The 15960-nt window shown below is 46.6% G+C and overlaps 1 protein-coding gene across 3 annotated transcripts in view; it reads right to left on the bottom strand.

The window, feature by feature from the left end:
- The window catches only part of BASP1 (brain abundant membrane attached signal protein 1), a 50598-nt gene extending 36529 nt beyond the window's left edge, over positions 1 to 14069 (bottom strand). Inside the window, exon 1 of one of the 3 annotated variants that reach the window (XM_063400367.1) lies at positions 13911 to 14069. The gene's annotated coding sequence lies outside the window, so the exon portion shown is untranslated. The other 2 variants (XM_063400387.1, XM_063400377.1) reach the window with 2 other exon arrangements.
- Between the last annotated feature and the right edge of the window lie 1891 nt (positions 14070 to 15960).

The following is a 15960-nucleotide window of genomic DNA, read 5'->3' as shown; positions in this document are numbered from 1 at the left end:
AATGTTTTATAGGAGACAAGACTAATACCCCAGCTGAAGTCAGCAAGAGCAAGGGTTTGCATCCTGACTGTCTATGTTATATATGTCTTTCTTTAATTAACACTAATTAGTCCACAGGCTTTGTGTCATATTGCATGGTTTAGGTCCTAAACCTAGAAAGTCTTATGAACTGTACTCTTTATTAAGTGGCTAGTTACCTTACAGTAGAAAATGGAAATGTTTTTACTATCACAGAATGGTTTGAGTTGAAAGAGACCTTAAAGATGATCTGATTCCAAACCTCCTGCCGTGGACATCTTCTACTTAACCAAGGGCTGGGGCACCCACAGCTTCTCTGGACAACATGTTCCAGTGCCTCACCTCCCTCACAGCAAAGAATTTCTTCCTAATATCTAATCTAAATCTACCCTTTTAATTTAAAGCCATTCCCCCTTGTCCTATCCCTACATGTCCTTGTGAAAAGTCCCTCTCCTGCTTTCTTATAGGCCACTTCTAAGGTCTCCCTGTAGCCTTCTTTTCCCCAGCCTGAACAACTCCAACTTTCTCAGCTTGTCCTCATAGCAGGAATGTTGCAGATAGTAGTCTCAAAAACATACTCTAGTCCTGAAATACAAACTTAAGTGTTGATTTTGAAATTCATGTTTATTTTTCTTGGCCTGTCTGTTCGGTAGAAAAGGTTCCTGTAAAAGTGACTCATTGTGCCAACCATATCTGACTGATACCTGTGAGAAATTTTTCTGTGACAAATCAGACCAGCTCTGAGTTTAAGCATCACCATGCACATAATACTTAAAGATAAAAACTGTTTTCTGGGATTTATCAACCTGTAAACGAAGTTCCAACATGTCATTTTTAGCCCCTCATCTTGCTTACCTGTTGCTTGCCCTGCAGAGCTCCATAAAGCAGCTGATGAAACAGGCTCGGTTGGATTACTTGTGAGCAGTTTTAACATGAGATTAACCACCAAAACACAGCTGAAGGCAGCTCTGATGCAGGATGCTGACTCAAACCCAGGACAAGCAGTGAAATCCCCACAAGCACTCTAACCCACAGCCCTCATTCTACAGCTCCCACGCAGAGATGTCCTGCAGAGAAGAGGGCACTGCCTGTGCATACACCACTACGCACTCCCTACCTACTGTGGTACATGCGTAGCAGTACACACTTGCAGAACCCAGTTTATCTAGGGCACACTCCTTTTCCTCACTGCCATAATTACTAGGTGTGCTTTATCTCGTGTACAGGCCCATGAACTGGAAAAAAAATCCATTTTGCAGAACTTTGTGTCAGTTTATAAGAGCTTATTAATATTAATAAGACCTAGTGCCAGGGATGTTGTTTCCAACCAAAATAATTCTAACCTAAGGCATGTTGTTTTCTGACCTGTCTTCTCAACATGAAAACTGCACTGCTGCACACACTTACCTTGCACAGATTAAAAAGATAATGCTTCTTTCTCTTCAGGCAGTAGAAAACTCACCTTCAACATTGATACTATTTAAATTAACCTACCACTGTTTTCTCAAAGGAAGCAAGGAGAAAGACAGGCAGAAAAGTAGATGGATGACTGGGATTTAATGTTCTGGTAAATGCTTTTGTATTATGATTGCAAACAAAGGTGTTTTATATATATCTATATATCTCCATATAGATATATCTATATATCAATATCTATCATATATATATATATATATATATATATATATGTATATGAACATCAATCCCAACCAGTGCTGCCCACTCAAACATCCAAATTACAGTGAAATTCTAGTAGCTCACAGCTCTGACTTTATTAGTGCAACTCAATTAGATTCAAATCAGATACTCACGGATCAACAGGAATAAAACCAGAATCAAGCCCACCAGTCCAGTTCTGCTCCTAATCATGCCTCCCTCATGGACAGGTTCACTTTAAAAAGTGCCAACACACTGCTGCACACGACTTGACATCTATACATTGCTAAATAATCTAACAATTTGCAGCTAAGGGAAGGTGAGCATTCCCTTATCTCTACTAATACCAAGACACGGGCAACGAGCCAAGAATCTGGTACATTAAACAGAAAACAGGCAAAATCTGCAAGTGCGTCTTGAGAGCACACTATTTCCAGTAAGCACATATGGAAACTAAATACCTTAAATTAGGTTGCCCTCAGGTAGGAAAAAATGATTGATTGAATGTTTGATTGATTGATTGACTGGTTGACTGATTGATTGATTTATTTCAAACACACAGTCCAAAGTAGCATGGATAGCCCCTGGTATTGAACCAGGAACTTCAACAGCAGCTGCCCATCTGCACACAAAAAATAAACTGGACAAAAATATTCGTTCAGCTAAATACTATCTTTATTCAAAAGCATTATTGAATATACCAAGAATTTCTTTAGAAATTATATAAATTTTCAAGCTATTGTTATTATACCATCAAGCTGAAAACACATGAATAGCCTTCTCCATTCATCTGTGGAACAACCCAGAAAAAATTTCTGCAGCCTATAGAGGAAGTAGCAAAAGACATCCTAGTGTCTTATCAATCAGAAGTATGCAACTGACTCAGATGCAGTCACAAAATTTCATTCTGGGTTTGAAGAGTAAAATTTTCAAACACACACACATGATTACTTATCACAGTCTTGAAATAAAACTTAGGAACTGAAAAGAGACAATAATTTTTGTAAGTTTTACTCCCCTTCTTGCACATCAGCCCTAATTTGAAGAATAGCCTCAAACTTGCAGCCCATTTAAAGAATTGTCAAAAGTACTATGAGAAATCTCCATTTAACAGCCTATGCTGTTCAGTATCAATAAAATAAATAGCCTCTTGCCAGCTCTAGAAAGGCTTTATCTGTGTATTTGTTTCTAGTATATACAATGCTTATAAAGCATCTTAGCAGAGGGTTCATCTTTGGATCTCAGTCTTTACAGAGCTCAGACACACTGCCAATAAATCAGTACACTTGGGAAGGATTTTGTTTCAACTGAACTTATTTCTCTGCACTCAAGAACTAGCTCGCTCCAAAGGTTCCCCACGCCCCTGATCACACAAACCACAAGACTGAAAGATACCTCAAGAGAAGTCAAGATATTTCCTCTCCTCGCCCCAAGGCAGAATGAGTCACATTTTAGTAATCTCTCAATGGTTATTTCTTACCTAGTCTTAAAATAATCATTCACTTCTTTACACTGCACAAAACCAATGTGCTCATATCTCCCTTTCATAGGTCCTGTTCGATCACTCTTATTGTTTACATGTGCATGCACTTGAACAGTAGCTCTCTTTTATGTGGCATGTCACCCATGCAAGTCATATCTTTAAATGTTCAAAGCGCGATATAAAAAAGGAAATTTTTCAATGTGCATTTTAGGATAGTTAAAAGGCAATTTATTCTATTCTGGTTCTAAACACTTAACACGACTAAGGAATGGACCTCTGTTATTGTTTTTTTCCCTTTCTCATCAACAAAATCTTCTTTGTAGTAATTCTGACCATATATTCCCAACAGCTACCACATACTGTCTTTATTAGAAACTTTTCCACAGACAAGGAATTTTGACTATTATTTATTCATTAAAAATTATTTAAATAATTTTAACTCAGCTTACTGATCATCTGTCATCTGTTACACAGCAAAGAGCCACTCTTTTCCTCATGCAGTCCAAAGTTATCTACATGAACAGTGGAAATCTCATTTCTTACGTACAACTCAGTTACTTGCTAGTCCTTAGTGACCAAACACAGGAAGATGATTCCTTGTTTCCATGAAAGGCTGTAATGTGATTGTAATCTGTGAGGTGTATTGCTAAGATTAAAAATTATTCCACTGTGTTAGTTAAGATGAACACTCTGTCTTTTTTATTTCATATGAAGGTATTCCTGGCTGTGACTCTGTAACTTTGAAATACAGTCTCTTAGGAACCATGAGCAGATTTAACCACAAATAGCTAAATGTGCCTAGATACATGAAGTTTTATTTAACTATCTCCCTAGCTAATTAGATCAGAGGACCAGGATCATATGGCTAGATTAATTAAGACAAAGCAGGGCATCTGTAATAACTAAGTCACCTCTTTGGTCTTCCTTGCAGAGCAGGGAGTCAATGAACATCACCAGTGCAGCAGCCAATGACTGGCACTTCCAACCATGGACACAGTCTCACCAAAGCCGCTGTTTCTGCAAGACAGCCCAGAAGGCTCCCCTGGACAGTCTGATTTTATTTGTTTGCTTTAAGAAGACCAGAGGAGCTCCTTCCCAGGTGGAATCCCCAAGGCTGCTCAGAGGTTTCCAAAGACAGCAGAGTGAGACAGGCAAGAGATTCAAGCCAGGACCTAGAAGCTTAGAAAAAAATACTTAAAATGCTGAGGACCAGGCAGTAGACCCACATTCAAATTCCAAGGGTGTTGAAAAGGAAGTCTGGGGACTAGGGAGGAGTCTGGTTTTTCATTCCAATGCACAAAATTTCTGCGTACTTGAAACAAGCATTTTTAGTCAAAACTTGAAAGGCCTTGTGGGCGGACATCAGGCTGTGAATAAACCTTGCATTTATCTATTATTTTGGCTCTATCAGCACTGTCAGTTTTCTCTGTGTATGCAGTCAGTTAACTGAGATGACTAGCTGTAATTCTAATGAAAATAATGTCCTTTGAGGGGTTTTTTTTGGGAGCACGATGTACAGCAGATGATCTAAATCAATACCCTTCAAATCCCTGGCCCCCTGCTTGGGGACCCTCCACAGAGACCAAAGGCTATTTTGTGTCTTCACCCTGTAGGTACAAACTTGTCCCTGAGAATGAAAGACATACATATCTGTCATCATGAACTCACTTGGTCCTCACCTTGATGGCATCATACTCAATGTCCACAGCAATCACGCTGTCATCTCCATCATTTATAGATGTTATGCTCTATGTAGACACAATCAAAATCTAGAGCAATTAGAAGTGGATCCAAAGAATGGCTCTCTATAAAAGAAGCCCAGGCCAGTATGACTGTGACAGCTACTGGCCTTTACGCAATATGCAACCCAGCACAGCCACAGCTTGACAGACAAGCTTTGTCTTTTATAATAGCAAATGTTTCCCCTAAAACTGTATTCTGGAAGATTTTTCAGCTCACTAATGCAGTCTAATTATGAGCTTGCAGCAATTTAATTTTCTACAGAAAGCAAACCAATCTAGTTCTTCTCGAAAATAAGACTGACAATTCAAACTATCACAGAAGGTTTGGGTTTGCTAGTAGATTTTATTTTTTTTTTTAATTTAGTCAAGAGCCTAAACTTTTTAAACTTTTGTTTAAAATTAAAACATGTGTTAAAAGGAAAAATTCTCTCCTCTTTCAGTCAGCAGAGGAAATCACATTAATATTTCTTCAACTGGTAAGAAGTTTAAAACTGCTGAATGCTTTCATCTGGCAGAGCTCCAAGTTTTCCATATTGTTACAGGATTTGCATGAAACTTTGTTTAAGACCAAGTTCTCATGTTGATACGATCTCACTTTACTAAACATCTAGATTTGGGAGCCATATGCATGCAAACCACTGGGGTCTGTTAGCATGAGTTATAGAGATTAAAATTAAAGTTTTACAAGACGAGGTTCTGGACTGTACCTCTGCTCATTACATATGAATTCCAGCACACAATTAAGCTGATGACATAGATCTCCCTGTGTTCTGCATGTCTGCTAATGCACACACTGCATGTTACTGTGTGATTATCAAGGGGTTCCCTGAAATAGGCTGAGTTAGTCCATGGCTGAAAATATGGACTTCTAGACAGGATAAGCAAGGGAAATGGCAACATAGCCACCATGCTAATTCAATTTAAATGCAGGTAAGTGAGCTACAGTAAGATGGCAAGGAAGGGCACAGAGCCAAAGCTAGGTGAAAAATTAGTTTGAAGACAATAAAACTTTTTTTAATGGGATGCATTTACAAATATGGAGAGAGAAAATACTGTATATCCCAAAAGGTTAGAATACAGTGTCTAATAAGAAGCATTTAAAATAGCTTCTTCAGTCAGGAGAACATGTGCCAAAGAACTTGTTTTTTAAGTAGAAAGGAAATAAAAGCTGCTGAGATAAATATTTCTATTCTCAGCCTGTAAATTTACTGTCTTTGTTCCACAGAAAACTCCTGGACAGATATTTTCTTCTCAGCCATGAATCTGTCAGTGCAGAATTTCCTTCGTTCTCTATCACCTCTGTGCTTCAGATGGTGAGGCACTCAGATGTTCCTCACAGGGTCAGTGGCTGTGGGAGAGCATGCAACGCCAGCTCACTTCCCTCAACACCATAGTCCATATATCAGAACTCAGAACACACATGGCAAGTATTTAAAGACACAATATTTATCCTGCTTCAAGCATTTGTCATATGTTAACCGATACGTTTGCTCTTTTCCATAATGTCTTGGTAACAGTGACGTTCCAGGAGGTGTTTGCAAAAACACCTGCAGGTGATTTGCTGTCCAGTTTGAACCCTTGGTAACAGAAGGTACCTCAGCACTGAAGGCCACTTTCAATACATTGTGGCCCAGTGGATTGTCAATACAGTGTGCTGTTCCATCAGGAAATGAGACACCATAAGGAGGGCCACATTCCAATTGCTAGCAGCACCAATGATTTCTTCATGAATCTGTCAGTCACTGACTCATCCACAGAAGAGGATGACAGCTGAACTTTCAGTGACCTAACAATCATTCCAGTGCTTATAAAAAAAATACTGTAATATTAGTTTTCTTGAGCTCTGTTGAGGCTTCTACTCACTATTACACAAAAAGGAAGAGTGGACTCCAGTGGACTATCATATTTCAGTGTACATGGCAGCTCTTACTTAGCCTGGCTCTAAAAGCTAATTCATTAAGGTAATGTCATCCGTTCAAGGCAACTGGATGGAAGGGATGGGCCACTCTGCAGAAAGCTGAATGTTCCTCTAGATATCACTAGGGAAACTAGCACTGAATAAATCATTAAAATGCACAACACTTGTCGAACATCAGATGGCTACAAGTAGCTTAAAAGGTTTCTCCTGGTACTTCTTCACTGGAGGATGTTTTTTTTCCAGATGAAGATCTCCAAAGGTAGGAAATGAGAAAAGGGAACAGCATACAGAAACAGAGAATGGATAAATTCTTCTTACTAAAATTCTCTCCTGTGAGTAATACCAGATCCTTCAAAAAAGATGATATCCTCTAGGGCAACTTGTCACTCTCCTTGAACTCTCACATCCTACATGCAGAATTCTAGAGCTATCAGAAAGCTCTTAGCTGTGATCGCTGGAGTTACACAGAGCATGTGTGGACTGCAAACAAGGAAAGGGTTTCCACATTTCCACATTTGCTTCATTCTGCTAATTTAGGCATTTGAATTACAGGCTATGGGGCTATCCTGAGCACTCAGGTACCCTACAGACGCCTTGCTCCTAGTGAAATCCCCAAGTGAAATAAAGTTACCAACCAACAGTGCTCTCCTACATCTCAAGCAAAGTGTGGAAAGGAAGAGCCTGGAAAATCTGGCCAGATTTTTAATTTTATCCTCTGGAGAATTCTGTCTCCCTTGCTTTGCAAGGCCTGTAGATCTGAAAAGAAAAGCAATGGCCAACACACATCTTTCACCCTCTCTTCAGTGACAGCAGCTATTCCCAGTGCAGGCTATACATTCACTGGTACAGGGTTTACATGCAGGGATGAGTGATGCTGCTGGGGGAAAATGAGCCCCACTCTCTCAGCACATCTAGCTAGGAAACGGCTAGAGCAGCTAGCACATCTTCCCCATTTGCTTCAGTTTTTCTGGGGACAACAAGAAACCCACAAGAACTGTTTTCACCACCTCAGATCTCACTGAATTTGCCTCTCCCCACCAGATCTGCACAATTAGCAGCAAAAGTCAATCATGCACTTACCAGCACTGGCCAAAATACAGCAACTTTGCATTACTGGAAACTTTGTGTATGAAAGGGAAAGGTAGAAATAATCCGAACACCTCATCCAGTGGTGACAAGTTTCACCCTGTCCTTTTCCAGACTCTTAATTTTATACCACCTCTACCCGGTTTTTGTTTTTGTTTTCATTCTCCGCTAATGATGCGCTTCACTGCCTTGAGGAAGGATGATTACAGCAAGCTGATGTAGCAATTCTCTGGCTCTAGTCTATCTCAGACAAGCACATACCAAAGAATTTCTCATTGTGTAACTCTTCCATGTTGACTATGTTTGTAATTGGGTTTTCATTGTTTTCTACATCCCAATTTGTGCACGTTTGGCATTTGTTTTTCTAAGGTATGAAGATGAGAGAAACTTGCATCAGTTCTATCGTTTTTGATCCATTCTTTGTTTTGTCTAACTCTGCTCCCTTTCTTCTCCATAGTGCAGCAATCATCTTAAATTTGTCCAGCAGATGCACATCTACAGGATCCTGCTATGTGACCATCTACTTCATCCTAAAATAATCACATCAAGATGAAATTTTGAATATGAGCCCCTCCATCACCAACCAACCACATAAGAAAAACAGTAATAGCAGAAAATAAGTTCAAAAACTATAACCATGCTCTGTCCTTCTGCAGGGATTATGTTCTGCATCCATTGAGTATTTAAAGACTATTGAAACAGGAGATAGCCAGCAGCCCCCTGATTTCACTGCTTGTACAAAACTAGCTTCTGTTTGTTATGCAAAGTCATAAAGGCATAGATATCTGTCATTAGAGTTAATCCTTGGGAAACTTTGTCATTACAGATACTAGGCTTTTGACTGAAGGAAAAGGTTATGCTTTAACAGTGCATTCATACCCTCTTCATGCCAAGGCATCAGTAGTATTACAATCACCATCATGACATCATCCATCAAGGTTGGTAGCTAAGGCCCAGTCTTACCATACATTTAGTGTTGCACCCTTTGTAAGGACAGTAAGTCTCTAATCAAAACGAAGATCCTGCCATCAGTCCTATGGTTTACATGAAGTACTAGGTCATGCTGCTCCAAAGAACTGCTAAGGCAGTGTACACAAAATAAAATCTTTTGAAACGGCATTCAGATTCCTAAAGGTTAAAAAAACAATCCCTGGATCAGCAGATCATAATCATATGTGGCACCACTTACTAGGCTAAAATCTAAACTATGCAACATGTGACTAAAAAGCACGTGGCTTTCCCAGTGCTATCGCCCTAGTGGGGTACTTGGCAGTATATACCCAACAAGTCAGGCAACTATACAGACTACTTCATTCCTATTCTGCAGAAGACAATACCAAACACATCAAAAGAGATCAGTCTATGATTTATATCCTAAGGCAGAAGGTTTTTATTAATAAAACTGTTTCCTCAGAGTTAAATTCCATTAACCGTACTTAAGACGGAATTACTACACATCTTGCTCCCAGGCAAAACCTGACCATTCCACATGTGTTACAAATCAGAATCTCTTCACATTTATTGGTGTGCAGAAGCAAGTCAAAGGATTTATTTTCAGATTCTGGCAAGTCAAAGATCTTTCATGTTTGAGGAATCACATTGCTATCGATCTATTTCTATTTGAAACTTACGAATTTTCATACCAAATAACCAATAGATACATTTTTATATTAATCACATTTCTCCATCTTGAAGTAAGAAGCTTAAGCAGCATCACTTTTAGGGAACAGAACTGTGACATACAAGATATTGTAAGGAAGACTTTAAAGTCCCTTCCATTCTGCATGAGGTTCCCCCTCTTCTTCCCCCTGCATATTTTTTTAATCTTGAAAGCATTTCCTACTAATGCATGAAACCCCCATTATGCTGCATATGGTTTTTGTTATCAAGTCTATAATGCTTTCAGAATTTCTTTTGATTTCTCTGGTTTTTACCTCATTCTTTTCATTCCTAATTGACACAGAAGAAACATCTCAAGTCATTCCTAAGTATCTTTCTTTAGTTATAAATCAGTCTCCACACTTCTGTAGCGTACTTCAAAATGGTCTGCCTTTACTACCCTTGTATGAATGAAGGTAAGGCCTTGAATAATGGTTGATTATTATACTCTTCATTATGTATTTGAAGATCATCCAGTTTTCTTACTTGAAGAACTTGAAGATTTTACCCATGAAATTAACATTGCACCCATGGCCACTACACTTACACCTACACACCTAAATCAAGACCTGGGATTTGTGCACAAATATGTACAAAAAACTGCAGAATACTCTTCATACACGTGGGACCAAACAAACAAACAAACAAAAACCCCCACCACCCTCCAAAATTCTTTTCAAAATTAGTGCAAGATCAGCTTTCCATGGCAGATTTCCAAATAATTACTAGGCTCAATGGTAGCTGAGTGTCTGAAAATGTAACCACATGGAAATCTCCAAAGATTCCATGGGAAGGCCAGTTCCTACCCTGCTACCAGCTTTTATTTCCTGCCCTGCTCAGTGTGTGCCATTGGGCCACGGGTGGGTGCCGGCACAAGGGAAGAATTCCCCATTGTTCAGACGGAAGCCATCGTGTACGCAGGAGGTTCTGCTGAAGGACTTCATGGTTCACTGCATGGGACAAAGCCACCAGTGGAACACAGCACAAACAGAAGAAGCTTCACTTGGAAAATACAATTTATTCCACAGACTTGATTTTGAAAGATCAGAACACAAATACACAAGGACTGGAGACAGCTCTAGACATGGTTCAGAAATTATGGAGGTTGCATACTCTGTAGTCTTAGGGTGAGGGTATGCGGCAAAATTCCACTTTCTGAAATAAATCAACTTTGTACCGCCACGTTGCTTCAGAGGCTGTTGCATTTCAAATGCAAAGATGTATGGGAGAGGGTGGGGGGGAGAGAAAAAAAAATTCACCCAATCATTGCTTCAGGCAATAACTTGAACAGTGATTTAACAATTTTTACCCCTTTAATGCTGATTTTAACTGGATATTATATACTCAGAGGTTCAAATCAACAGAAAAGCTGCTGCAGATGCCATTTTGGCAGCTACATACAATTTCTCTGTATTACACAATCAGCTATTTCGTACATGAAGCATACAAGAATAGACAGAACCACCATGAATTTCCCAAAGTTTTGTGTTTATTCTGTCCGCAGCCCAGAGCTGGTACTCCCTGGCTAAACTGAAACACCCAGACAAAAAGAAAATACCCACTGCATATACAGTCCACTGGCAAGAGAGATCACAAAACAAAGCTTCTCCCTCACACAAAGTTCTGTGAGACAATGAATGGACAGCAAGTGCAAAAACCTTTGGTCATGACCTTGCTGCTTCTTTTTTCCTCACCCTAATGGTTGCTCAGAATTCTCAGAAACACCCTGAAGACAAAAGGATTGTATGGACAAGATATCTCCCCCAGAGAGAGCAGTAGCAGCAGATGCTGCATCTTCCTTCAGTATGGCACTCCCACTCCAGACTCTTCCTGGCTTAATGGGGAACATCTACCCAGGGGGAAAAAACCCTTCAGTGTTTGAAGCCAGGCCACCAGTTTAGGTGGTGCCTGGCAAGCATCTGGCAAGCTGAGAGGGGACATTTAGACATATTTTAGGGCCCTGATGGCTTCTTCAGAAGAGGTCTTAATTGGAAACACTGGAAATACCAAGTAATTGCTATGCAAGGGGCCTTGGGGTGTATGTTTTCTAGTGAATGTTCATCACCCTCGAGGGGAAGCAATAAAATCCACTGCCATCTCCTCTTCCGCAACCCACTGGCAATATTCTTTTGTCAGCTTTAACTCCAGCCTGACGAACACACCAGTTGTCTTCTATTGAGAAACTGTCATTAGCTTACAAAATTATCCATTTCAAACAGGCTTAGGCATGCTCCCTCTGAAGAGGGATATATATACGAATTTTGGACAATATCTGGGAAAGAAGAGCGATGAAGAAGGAACAGGCACCAAAGCCAGCATCGAGATGCAACAACTCGAACAAAAGAGATCTCAAGATGTCGCACTAACACGCACGCACACAATCTTTCTCTTGATGGATTGCTTCCCCTCGGCGGAGGGAGATGCTTGAGGAGCCCGCGTGTCTCCCAGACGGAACCCGGCAGGGAGCGCGTCCCTGCGGCGTGGCGGCTCCGCGGGGCTGCCCACTGCGGCACGTACGCGGCACCCGCTTCGCCCTCTGCTCCGGGGGACCCACGCACGACCCCACGCTGCTGCAGAGGGACCCCTGCTCCCGCCGCCTGCCCCCAGGCGCTGAGAGGAGCGGGGGCGGGTGCTGGAGCCCGGGGCGAGGAAGCTCTGGGGGCACCCGCGGGCGCTCGCCTGCCGCGGACCGAAACCCGCTGCGGGCGGGGCGGGGGCGGGCAGCACGGCCGGCCTTTCCCCCTTCCGAAATGCCAAATTTTGTGTCGGTGAGATGAGGAGGGGACACGGGCGGGGGCGCACGGGTCCGCTCCGTCACCGCGCACAGGCACAGACAGCTAAGCCAGGTGCAGGCGGGGAAGGAGGGGTGCCGGGTGCCACTGGGTCACCCCGCCGCACCACGCCGGGCTGCGGAGAGCGGTGCGGGGACGCGCCCGGGGTCGCGGCGCAGCGCGGAGCCTTTGTTCCGCCGCCGGCCCCTCCGCGCCGCGCTCCGCGCATGCGCCGGGCGCAGACAAAGGCGCGGGCAGGGCGGCGGGGGCTCCCCGCGTCCCCCGCATCCCCCGCATCCCCCCGCATCCCCCTGCCGCTCCGCATCCCCCCGCCATTCCGCATCCCCCTGCCGCTCCGCACCTCCCCGTGGCCCCGCATCCCCCCACCGCCCTGCATCCCCCCACCGCGCCGCATCCCCCCGCGCGGCGCCCACCCGGCGTGGCAGCAGGGCGGGGGTGTCCCGCGGGTGTGCGTGTGTCCGCCTCCCTTTCCCCCGCCCGGGAGCCGCCACGCCCAGCTGAGGCGCGGGGAAAGCGCCCTGCGGGAGCCGCGCTCGAAAGACACGCGTGTGCGTGGGGAGAGGCGGCACGGCGGGTCGGGAGGGGAAAGAAAAAAGGTCGAGGGGAGTTGTGGCTTTCTTTGGTGGAGGGAAAAATGGAAAGCCAGGAGCTGATGGGGATCTGTGGGGAGCGGGGGCCGGCAGGCGGTGAATATTCATAGAACAGGCGCGTCGGGGCGTAGCGCGGCAGCGGCGGTCCCTGTCTTGTTTGACGGCGGGTCCGTAGCCCCTGCTCGGGCAGCCGAGCCCCCGAGCCCCGGCTGTGCTGCCCCGCCGGGAGCAGCGCTTCCAACCCGCCGGCGCGTCCACGCGCACGCGTGACCGCGGAGGCAGCGCCGCTTCCGCGCCTCCTCGCCGGGGACAATCGCGTTGTCGCCTCGTCGCCGGCCACAATGGGCAAGCGCCGCTTCCCCGCTCCTCGCCCGCCCCGACGCCCCCGGTCCCCCGCGATCCGCCTGCAGCACCGCCGCCCCCTGCCCAGCCGCCCTGCCATCTTCCTGGCGCTGTGTGTGCTCTTCTCCCAGCGCTTCCTTTCATGGAGAGCTTGGGGCAGCTTCCTTTTTTTCCGTTTGTTTTTTTCTTTTTTTTTTCCTTTTTATTTTAAATTATTAATACTAATTAAGCAGACTCCCTTTGGAAACAGGCTAAAAGCACCGAAAAGAAATTGGGCATAAACCACTATTATTCCCACCACACCCACCGCTACCCCCACCCTTCCCCGAGAGAGCCTTCCCGGGCATTTAAATCTCACGGAATCGCCTTCGGTCCGTTGTGTGCCTCGATCCCGTTCCCAAGGTGGTCCCCTCTCGAGGAATCGAGCTCCTCGCAGCGATATTCCTAAAATGTGTCCGGGCAGGCGCCTCCCGGGCTGCTCCGTTCTCTCTGCTCTTACCGATTCACACGCACAGCTCCTCTCCCCACAATCGAGACACAACGGAAGGGGGGAAAATGATAAAAATGGCAAAACTCTCGCGGGCTGCTGTGTAAATGACACAAGTGAGACACACCGCGTCTTACCTTTGTGTGTTTTTCCTCTGTCCCTGTCGGTGTGTTTGTGTGCTGGGGTGTCACAAAGAGAGTCCCAGGTAGCCCAGAGCCCCCTCGCCTCGCTCGGAGCGCTGTGGCTCTCGCCCGCTCGCTCGCCGGGACTGGAGTGCCTAGTGCCTGCTGGAGCACTGCCGCCGCTACCGCGGCTGCTGCCTCTGCATTTCTCACTCTCTCCCCCTCCCTCTTTCCCTCCCTCCCCCCTTCCCTGTGACAGTCTGTGGGCAGTTCAAAAGCCACACGCTTTATTTATTTATTTTCCGGGCTGGCGGGCGGGGGATGCGCTGCGCGGCGCTGGCGCTTAGGGGGCGCACGGACCCCAGGTTTAAATATCAGCCGTGCAGGATGCGGCGGGGGGTGCATCGCAGCGCACCTTGCAGCATTACCCCCCCGCAGACCCCTCTAAAAAAGGGAGGGGAGCTGCCACCCTCCCTGCCCCGAGGAGCGCGGGCGCGGCGCTGGGCGCACGCCGAGATGCGGGGCGCTTCGCACCCGAAGCGCGGAGGGCGCGGCTGTGCACCGCGGGCCGGAGGGTCCGTCCCCGGCGGAGCTGGGATGCTGCGCGGCGGAGGGAGCGGGCGAGCCGGGCCGCCTGCCTACATCTACACCTGCAGCCCTCTCGGGGAGCGGGAAAGCCGTTTGCACGGCGGAGAGGGGCGGCACGGGAGGAAGAGACTTAAAATTCCCGAGCCTGGATGCTCTTAGCACGCTTAAGGAGAGGGTCTGCCGGTTAAACACAAAAGGCAGCAAAAGGGAGGAAAGCAACACATTTCTCAGGAGAATGGATCTCTCTCGGGCACTCCTGCAGCTGAAGAGCTGGCCTGAACGTCGCTGGGACTTCAGGACCGGTATCCCTCCCGCTCAGCCCCTGTTCCAAAGCATCCCTGGGGCCGCCACAGCACAACCGAGGGTGCGGCCCGCACTCTTCCGCCGCCCTCTTTTCACAGCCTGGCTGTGGCAGCGGCCGGGTGCGCCCCGCTCGTTGCTCCGCGCCCGCTCCACGCTGCGGGAGCGCGGCGGCGGCGGGCGGTGCGCGGGGCTGGGGCGCCCTCTGCTCCCCGAGCGGGGCCGGGCCGGGCTGGGCTGGGCTGGGCGCTGGCTCCGCCGGGTGAGCGGCCCCGGGACCCGCAGCCCGGTGGAGCGGAGTCGCTGGGAACGCACCGCGGTGGCGGCACGTCCTGGGGAAACATCTGGCTCAAGGGGCGCGATCCGGCCACGCCGGGGCTTCAAAGCCAGCAGCACCATCTTTCAGCAAGAACAATGGAGGCTGTTTTCCATTTATCTGGGGAAAAGGACCGAGTGAGAGACGCGTGGTAGGGAGTCTCGTGATTAGGTTAAGTCTGGCTTGCGTTTTCGATAGATATAGAGCGAAGAGGAGCAGGGCATGTGGAGAGGGAGGGCGCGGCCGCCAGGGTGTTCTGAGGGCCGTGGTGTGCGGTGTGATGTGCGGTGCGATATGCGGTGTGATGTGCGGTGCGAGGAGTCGCGCTTCCCGGACGTTCCCATGAAGGAAAACTATCGGGCAATAAAATGCACTTGAGTTTGTGTTTCACACACCGCACCCTGCAACCTGTAGCTGTGCCGAGCATCCACCCAGCATCTGCCGGGGCGGGGAGCCGGTCCGATACGCCAGAAGAGAGGCTCAGGGACGACCCGGCAGCGCGGTGGGAGCCCCGTTGTCCCCTCGCGGTCACACAAAAACCCCGGGCGTGAAGGGAGGAAAGGAGGAGCTCGGACACGGCGCGTTCACCGGGAAGGGACATTTCCTTATATTTTCGTGAAAGCGTTCGCAAACCAGTCTTTTCTTCATCTTTTTATTTTATGGGGTTCTATTTCCCTAGTTCTCCTTCGTATCTCCGCGTTCTCGTGGTGGTCTAACCCTCGCTCTGCAGCCGCCGGGGCGCACAGCTCTCCGTGCCACACCTGCCCCGATGCAGCATCCACGCTGCGAGGCGCGGCGCGGGCTGGCTGCGCCTGCCGCAGCGGAGGGGGCGGGCGGGACCCTCTCCCGCCGCGCCCGGCC

Source organism: Prinia subflava, chromosome 1 (genome assembly GCF_021018805.1).
Source record: "Prinia subflava isolate CZ2003 ecotype Zambia chromosome 1, Cam_Psub_1.2, whole genome shotgun sequence".
NCBI lineage: Eukaryota > Metazoa > Chordata > Aves > Passeriformes > Cisticolidae > Prinia > Prinia subflava.
This window is presented reverse-complemented; position numbering and strand designations above follow the sequence as displayed.